Source organism: Tursiops truncatus, chromosome 2, assembly GCF_011762595.2.
Source record: "Tursiops truncatus isolate mTurTru1 chromosome 2, mTurTru1.mat.Y, whole genome shotgun sequence".
In the NCBI taxonomy this organism is placed as follows: Eukaryota; Metazoa; Chordata; class Mammalia; order Artiodactyla; family Delphinidae; genus Tursiops; species Tursiops truncatus.
The window spans coordinates 130966529-130975385 of record NC_047035.1 but is presented as its reverse complement, the minus strand read 5'-3'; the positions used below and the strand labels follow the sequence as shown (position 1 = coordinate 130975385).

The 8857-nt window shown below is 39.9% G+C and overlaps 1 long non-coding RNA gene across 2 annotated transcripts; it reads left to right on the top strand.

The window, feature by feature from the left end:
• Positions 1–1807: 1807 nt before the first annotated feature.
• LOC141277870 (uncharacterized) lies at positions 1808–7509 on the top strand. 2 transcript variants are annotated; one of them, XR_012329739.1, is made up of 3 exons: positions 1808–1933; positions 6569–6690; positions 7248–7509. It is a non-coding gene; the product is annotated as an uncharacterized lncRNA (long non-coding RNA). The 2 variants fall into 2 exon arrangements; XR_012329738.1 differs by lacking the exon at positions 1808–1933 and adding an exon at positions 4034–4246.
• Positions 7510–8857: the final 1348 nt, after the last annotated feature.

The window sequence follows — 8857 nt, the reverse complement described above, 5'->3', positions numbered from 1 at the left end:
TTGATAGATTGGTATAAGATGTGGTGGCGGTCTCGATAATTAGGTCTTTAGAGTAAAACCGGGTGAGAAAAGGTATTCCTGTTAGCGCTAGGCATCCAATGATAAAGGCTGTTGCAGTGAAGGGTAAGGTCTTGAATAAGCGTCTTATTTTTCGAATGTCCTGCTCGTTGTTTAGGTTGTGAATAATGGATCCAGAGCATATGAATAATATGGCTTTAAAGAAAGCGTGTGTGCAAATATGTAAAAATGCTAGATGAGGTTGGTTGACACTGCTTGTTACTATCATTAGACGTGATTGGCTTGAGGCAGAGAAGGCGATTATTTTTTTAATGTCATTTTGGGTAAGAGCACATATGGCTGTGAACAGGGTGGTAAGGGCTCCTAGGCAAAGCATTATTGTTTGAATGAGTTTGTTGTTTTCTGTTAAAGGGTAAAATCGGATAAGTAGGAAAGTTCCCACTACAACTATTGTGCTTGAGTGGAGTAGGGCCAAGACTGGGGTAGGACCTTCTATTGCTGAGGGGAGCCAGAGGTGAAGTCCAAATTGGGCTGATTTTCCGGCTGTGACTAGTACGAGTCCTGTGAGAGGGATGTTTAAAGGATTTCGGTCGAGTATGAAAATTTGTTGCAAATCTCATGCATTTGTGTTAGATAAGAACCATGCCATTGATATAATGGATCTGACATCTCCGATGCAGTTATATAAGATTGCTTGAAGAGCAGCTGTGTTTGCGTCTGCTGGTCCACGTCATCATCCGATGAGCAGGAAAGAGATGATTCCTACCCCTTCTCATCCAATAAAAAGTTGGAAGAGGTTGTTGGCTGTAAGAAGGATTAGTATGGTGATGAAGAAGAGGAGCAAATACTTGAAGAATTGGATGATACAAGGATCTGAATGTATATATCATATTGAGAATTCTATAATGGATCATGTGATGAACAATGTCACCGATACGAATATAATTGAGAAATAATCTATTTTGAAGATAAGTGTCAATTTAAGGGTTTGGGCAGTATTTCAGTGTCAGTTTGAAATGAATATTTCTTGGCCTGTGTGAAGGAATATTATTGTTGGATTAGACTGGTAATGAAAGCACAGGAGATGGTATTTTTTACATATGATGGGTATTTATCATTTTTGTAGAAGTTTGTACTAGTTATCATGATTGGGATAATTAGTACTAGTAATGTGATTAGGGCAAAAGAAGAGAATAGGTTTATTACTTTTATTTGGAGTTGCACCAATTTTTTGGTTCCTCAGACCAATGGATAACTACCATCCTTTAAAAGTTTGAAAAAGCCACACTATTAGCTATGGGGGCATGAATTAGCAGTTCTTGTGATACTTTCTCAGTAGATAAGAAATCTTAGTCTTCTGTTGCTAGATCCACAATCTAGTGTTTTTTTAAAACTATATTTGCAGTATAGGGGACCCAGGATGACTTTGGGGTTTAGTGACAGGAGTAGAAGTGGAAGGATATGGAGGGCTATAAGGGTGTGTTCTCACGTGAAGGAGGGCATAATGTTATTGATATAGTGTTTATATTTGCTACATTGTGTTGTGATTAGTATATACACGGAGTATAGGGCTGTAATTACAATATTGGTTCCTATTAGGATAATAGTGAGCTTTGACCATGAGAAAGTTGATATAACTATGAACAGTTCTCCAATCAGATTAATGGTAAGGGGTAGGGCCAGGTTGAAAAATAGTAATACACATAATTTTGACAGAAAAAAAGCATATTTGTGTTTGATTCTGAAATAATCCTCATCACTTACCAGTGGGATGTGTGTGCCTGTTGGACACTTGCCCAGCTCCACAAACCTTGAGATCAAGTTGACATCACCATCAGTCTCACTGAGTGTTCCACACTGATTCTGCACAGTGCTTGCTTTATATCACAGCTGTTGAAAACCCAGCTTCGCAAAGGTATGACACCATCAAAAGAAACATAGCTCCAATTAGTTGGGAACATTGACCCTGACCTTGCACAGTGTCCCACTAGATGTTGAGTATTTCTGTGATTTCCTTGAAATTTTGAAATATCCCATGGTGCCCTGTGGCTAACTCCCTTCCCTGCCCCTCCCTGCCCCCCAGGACATAATTTGGAAACTGTGAATTTAGATTCAGTGAATGTAATATCTTCTGTCAAATGTAAAGTTTCTAAGTGCTTACTCATAATTCTGTTTTTTTTTTAATTTATTTATTTGGTTATGCTGGGTCTTAGTTGTGGCAGGCTGGCTCCTTAGTTGCGGCTCACTGGCTCCTTAGTTGTGGCATGTGAACTCTTATTTGTGGCATGCATGTGGGATCTAGTTTCCTGACCAGGAATCAAACCCAGGCCCCCTTCATTGGGAGCACAGAGTCTTAACCACTGCAACACCAGGGAAGTTCCCTTACTCATAATTCCTGCAGTAATGTTTATAATGGACCAGGAACAAACACTGCTTGGATCAGCACCAAGCTGGGGACCACACTTTTGAGGAGCACTGTTTTTCTCCTTGATCTCATTTCTGGATATTCCTCCGTTGCTCATCAAGCTTTAGATATGGAGTTCTTCCTCATGGTCATAAAACATCTCAAGCTCAGTGATGCTCTAGTTCTTTTCCACTTGCTCTACCTTCTGCCTTGAAAATGCCTGTCCCCAGAGCTTCACATGGTTGGCTTCTTCTAATCATTCAGTTCTTAGTTCAAACACTGTCACTTCATGTAGGCATTCTCTGATGACTCAATTTAAATGACCAACACCACTAGTCAGTCTATGTAATATTACCCTAATTCATTTTTTCCATAGAAGTGACTATTTAACATCATCTTGCTCATTTACTAGTCTGCATATTTAATGTTTTGCACCACACCAGTAGCATAAATACTTCATAAGAGTAGGGATCTTATTTATTTTCTTCACCTTTACAGCCCAGTGTCTTAAACAGTGCCTCACATGTAGCAAGCACTGTATTAATAATTGTTGGATGAAGGAAAAAAAATGCTAAGAATCCTTGCTATACTTAAGTCTAGAATGGTCAAGTAGTACTAGGTACCAAATGTACTAGAAAAAAATAAATGAGAACAAAACCTAAAAATAAGAAAATTCTATCCAATAGCATAATACTTTCCATAAATGAGTAAAAATAAGATTATATATGATTTTAACAGTTAGCATCATTGACTGTCTTGGGGAACAAGAGTGGCCTGTGGGAACATAGCTAAGGGCCAGTGAGACAGTCTGTTCCTCACAGCACACTCCTTGTATGCCGTCCATTTATTTATTTATTTTTTCTTTGCCTCAGACTTCTGGCTCACTGAAGACAGAGATCATGCATTATACTTCTAATATATCTCATAAAGTTTGTCATTTGTTTGAGTCCATCGAGCTGCTATAAAAAATATCATAAATTGGATGGTTTAATAACAACAAACATCTATTTATTTAGAGATCTGGAGGCTAAGAAGACCAAGAAAAAGACACTGGCAGATTTGGTGCCTGGTGAGAGCCCACTTCCTGGTTCATGGACAGTGTCTTTTACTGTGTCCTCTGATATCAGAAAGGGTTGGGGAATCTCTCTGGGGGCTCCTTTTTAAGGGCAATAATCCTACTCAGGCAGGCTCCACCTTCATGACCTAATCACCTCCCAAAGGCCCCACCTCCTAATACCATCACCTTGGGAGTTAGATTTCAACATATGAATTTGGTGGGGGACACATAAAACGTTCAGTCTATAGCACCATTTCTATTGACACAAAAGTTATATATTGATTAATCAATGTAGTCAGTTATATATTGAATATATTTTTGTGCTCATGAAGCTTTCTCTATACTTCCTAGCCCCTAATTAACCTCCACTGGAAACAAAACAAACCAAAATGATACAGGAGGAGGGTAAGAGGAAAAATGTGATTGTATGATTCTGCCACCATCATAGAGCTGTTTGAAGTGTTACATCTATGACATCAAAAGCTGACTAGGAGAGCTGATGGCAGAAGTCAACTCAGTCTGTTACAATGATCTTGGGGCTGTGTGGGGTCATGTTTATTCAGGCCAAGGGCTCACTAAGTAAGGAATCAGAAGTATTATTATGAAAGTGGAGGGGGAACTTGGTCATTTTCTTTGACTATCTTCACTGTCTCGGGCTCACTTCTCTCTGAGACAAGGAGCAAGTGGTTTTCCAAGAAGCACCAGTAGAGTAGAGGGGAAGTGGGGTGGAGAATAAGGAGAAAGAAGCCGATGAGGTGCATTCATGAGTAAGTAACTGCTGCCAACAACTGGAACTCCACCTTGCCAGGGAGATTTGGGAGATGGGTGAGGAAACTGGAGTATTTATACACTAATTTCCATTCCTCATTGATATTAAACTATTTCAATCCCCAGAACTCTTCCTAAGAGAAAGCCCTGGGAAGAATACTGGGTGTAGATGCTTGGGTAGCTGCTTGGGTAGAAATCCATTGGCATATCCCATAATGGAGAGGGCTTAGTGGGCTGGGCGGGGCATAATGGTATCTGCTCTAGCTCTGCTGTCAATAATAGATTCAGACAGAGACCTCCTAAGATGCACTCAGCTACAGTCAGTCACAGCATCCTTTTCACAACTGGGAAGGAGGACCTGCTTTACATTGTGTCAGGAATCAACAGTCCTTTTTTGTCAATTTTTAGTTCCCTTGAAACTACGGTCACACATTTATTAGACTTCTTTTTTTCTCCGTCTTTAGATTTTCTTTAAACGTGTTTTTTTTTTTTTTAACTTTTCTCTTCGAGGCAGAAAAATATATCTAGCTTAAAAGGAGAACATTTTAGTGACAACCATCCAGGTCCTAGCTTACTGGGATATTGAGATGCCTATAAGGCTAGGTGGGATTTGAAATTCATGGAGTTAGAATTATAAAAATGACGTCTCATTGGTTATGGGACAAATTCATTATCTTACCTGAAAAGTCCACAACCAAGTTGATTTTAGTATTGCCTCCCTCTTTTTTATGAATTTGATCTTGTCTTATACCCTCTGTCCCATTTCCCTTTCAAGACTGGAATGTTCATAAGTAATTGCTGTTTAATAGTAGGTGCTTAAATGGTAAACGGATTCCATTACCTGGTTTCAGGCACAGAACTGAAAGCTTCTTTGTAAGAAATACAGTAGGGACTGAAGATTGAAAATAGTCAAAACTGATAATTATGAATTTTATTTTTAAAACTCTGAGACAACTAGACATAATGAGGTGTGGATGTTCTCTGGTGTGTGATAAGCCTCATGGCATTAGCAAAATATTAGCCTAAGGTTTGAAAGTGTTGTTCTAGAAACAATATTTTATCCAGAAATATAAACTACACTGACCAATTATCACTTTCTGAATTCTCTTAGCCCTTCGATCTAAAGGCAGCAAAGGCTGTATTAATATGAGTTAGAGGAAAATTTGAAAAAAGAAAAGGGGGTTTGACATTGATGTTCATGATGCCCATCAAGCCAATGTTGATAAAATCAACTGGGGTAGTTATCAGGGACCGTTCAGTTTAGGTCTCGTGTGTATCCTCAGTCAAGAGAGGCATTAGCAACCTGGAGAGGCAGTCCCACTTTTGCTTTGTTAAATTACTCTCTTCTTTTGGAAGGAATTGGAAGATCAGTGGTAAGTAAACAATTATTTTGCTTAAATGCTAAACCTTGGCCAAGGAGTCAACCACTGAAAGCTTGAGGTAGGAAGAGCCTCTTCCCACTCACATTTTTTTTTTTTTTTTTTTCCCGCGGTTCGCGGGCCTCTCACTGTTGTGGCCTCTCCCATTACGGAGCAACAGGCTCCGGACGCGCAGGCTCAGCGGCCATGGCTCACGGGCGCAGCCGCTCCGGAGCATGTGGGATCTTCCCGGACTGGGGCACGAATCCGTGTCCCCTGCATCGGCAGGCGGACCCCCAACCACTGCGCCACCAGGGAAGCCCCCCACTCACATTTTAAGAGAAATTGTTTAGCATGTTACTTCCACAGTGTATTTGCATGAAGTAAGTCCCCTACAAACAAACGAGTTCCATTCCAAGTGTATGTTCGTAAGTCCAATTTGTTCGTTAAGTCCAACAAAGTTAGCCTAGGTACCCAACTAACACAACTGGCTATATAGTACTTTACTGTAATAGGCTTATAATACTTTTCACACAAATAATACACAAAAAACAAACAAACACACAAAATAAAGAAAACATTTTTAATGTTACAGTACAGTACCTTGAAAAGTATAGTAGTACTGTACAACAGCTGGTGCTTCTTAGCAGTACCAGCTACAACACTGCTGCTTTTACGCTTGATTCCGACATCCTGGGCCTGAAATAAAGATACTGTATAGAGTACAGTATAAATAAAGATACTCTATAGAGTACTGTACAGTAAAGTACAGAAAAGCACAACCACTTGTACAAGATGCCCACACGTGACAATGTATGCCAGACACATGAACTAACTTACGTGATTGGATATGCGAACGCACGTTCGCACCTTTGAAAGTTTGCAACTTGGAGATTCGTATGTAGGGGACTTACTGTAGTGGTCTGAGTAATAACCTGTCTTTTTTGTACCTTTCCATGTAAGGAAGAAGCCATTGGGAGCATCGTTCCTCTTCATCCCTAATGTTGGATGCCTCTCCAACCTAAGGAGCAATCATGCCATTAAGACTAGGACCAGAGAAAACAAGACTAACTTGTTCATACTTTGTAGGTTTTAGGAAAGTTTATATACCCGGGGGGAGTAGCTATTACTAAATAGCTTCTTTGCTTTTAACATAAGATGGGATGAACTTTGCCCCCGAGATTTAGTTTCTCTATCAAATTGAATAGCCACCTTGCTTTCTGTGGAATTCACCCACCCACCTAATAGTACTGAGTTCTTTTCTATGTCAGGGTCTGGTGTAGGTGCTAGAGCTACATATAGAATGGTTCCTTCCTTCATGGACTTAATGTCCAGCTTTACATGGAAACAAGGAAAAATGTAAATGATATGGGTGTGATGAGGTAGAGGGAGAAGGGGAAAGGGAGGAAGGAAGGAGGGAAACAAGGAAGGAAAGAGGGAAAGAAGGAAGGAAGGAAGGAAAAGTGGAAGAAAGACGGGAAGGAAGGAAGAAGAGAAAGAATGAAGGAAGGAAGGAAAGAATGGAAAGGAGGAAGGAAGAAAGGGAGGAGGGGAGAGAGGGTGGAAGGAAGGATATGTAAACCCATTAGGGTCAAAGTACTCACTGCTGTTTCTCTGATGAATCCCTTCCTTCTCTATTCAGAATCACCTACCACGGACCAAATCAGATTAAGGACCGGAAGAACTCTGACATGCAGCCAGCAGACCCTCATCTACATCTTGGCTCTTTTCTCCCCAAATTGACAGGAAGTCAGTCTAAGCCCCCAGTGTTTTGACTCACCTTTCTTTTGTTTCCCCAAGCCATCACTGCCGTTATGAAGCCTAATTCACCTTACTGCTTCCTTTCCAACTCTCATTTCCCTCATTAATAATTCTTACCCAGAGCCAACAACTAATAAATATATCGAGACCTTGGAAACTTTTATTGTTCAACGTAAGAGCAAGACAGCCAAAGTACATTGGTAACATGGAAGCAGAACCTAGTGCTTATTTTTCAAAGATAGTTTTCAGAGTAGTCCTAAAAGGAGGTGTCAACCACATATTTTGGTTCATCCAAGAAAGTCCCTCAATAGAATACGCTCAGGCATTGTCCCTCTAAAACACGTTTATTCATTCAACCACAAGAGCAAGTTGTTGCTCAGAAAATTATAGTGCATTTTCTTTTATCTCTGTACGATTAGTATCAACAAGTATAAATCATTAGTTAGTAAAGTATGGAGTGCCACCAGGGGGAAGAGAACACGTGTCATCAAAGATGCTGGGAATATAGTAGAGAATAAGAGAGACCTGGTCCTTCTATCATGGAGCATATCTGTTAATAAGGAAGATAGATATGGTAGTAAAACTTTATTAATGACCAGTTATAGTGCTAATGGGAGAAATACCTAGATTTATAGAAAATTCTAAATGACAATCTGAGATACCAACAACTCCAATATTTTGCAACCAGCTGACAAATATTTCCTTCTGTTGCTCTAAATTACTCCCTCTGTAATCATGGCATATTTATGCTGTCTTCTCAGGTATTTGAATTTCTTCTTGGGAAAAAAATAGTTATTATTCTTTTTCCTTGAGATGTTAAAGAAGGGGAAAATTATTAATAGATTTTGGAAGGAGGAGAAAGACACAGGAGAAATTTGTGCTACTTAAAGTCTATTTTCCAGTAAAACCCTCAAGTCTGCCCAGTGTTCTGATGAGTCTGGGCTGTATTTTTGGTTCCCACCAAAAGGCCTGATGTCCAGTACATTCTGGCCCAGCATAATCCTCAATTCTAATTAAGGTGCTTTCCAAGCCCACTTATCTGATGGGAGAATACAGCAAACAAGAAGAGATGAGGCACCAGCACTTGGAAATGAAATATTTGTTTTAAAATCCAGTCTTTTACCTCCTCTCTGTTTAAATTCCAATTGCCCAGAGCACAACAGAAGCTGTGACAATCCTATCCTTGCCTCCAGAAGATGCCACAGTGGCAGTGGCTCAAACTGCTTCCTCTCCCCGGTCTATTCTGCTGAACTCAGAAGGGAAACCACTCCAAGGAGCGACATATTCAGTCATTACAATGACACTGCCACATTTGCCCAGATTATTAGCATTTTTATTTTGCTGTCACCCAGCAGCCAATTGACACTTGTTCATTGGACAAAAAACAGGCAAACAGTCACATCTTAAACATTGTAATTTGCAAATATTCTAATGTTACTGCAAGATTTTCTTCTTCTAGAATAGTCATCTCTTTGAGAAGAAAGGATTTAC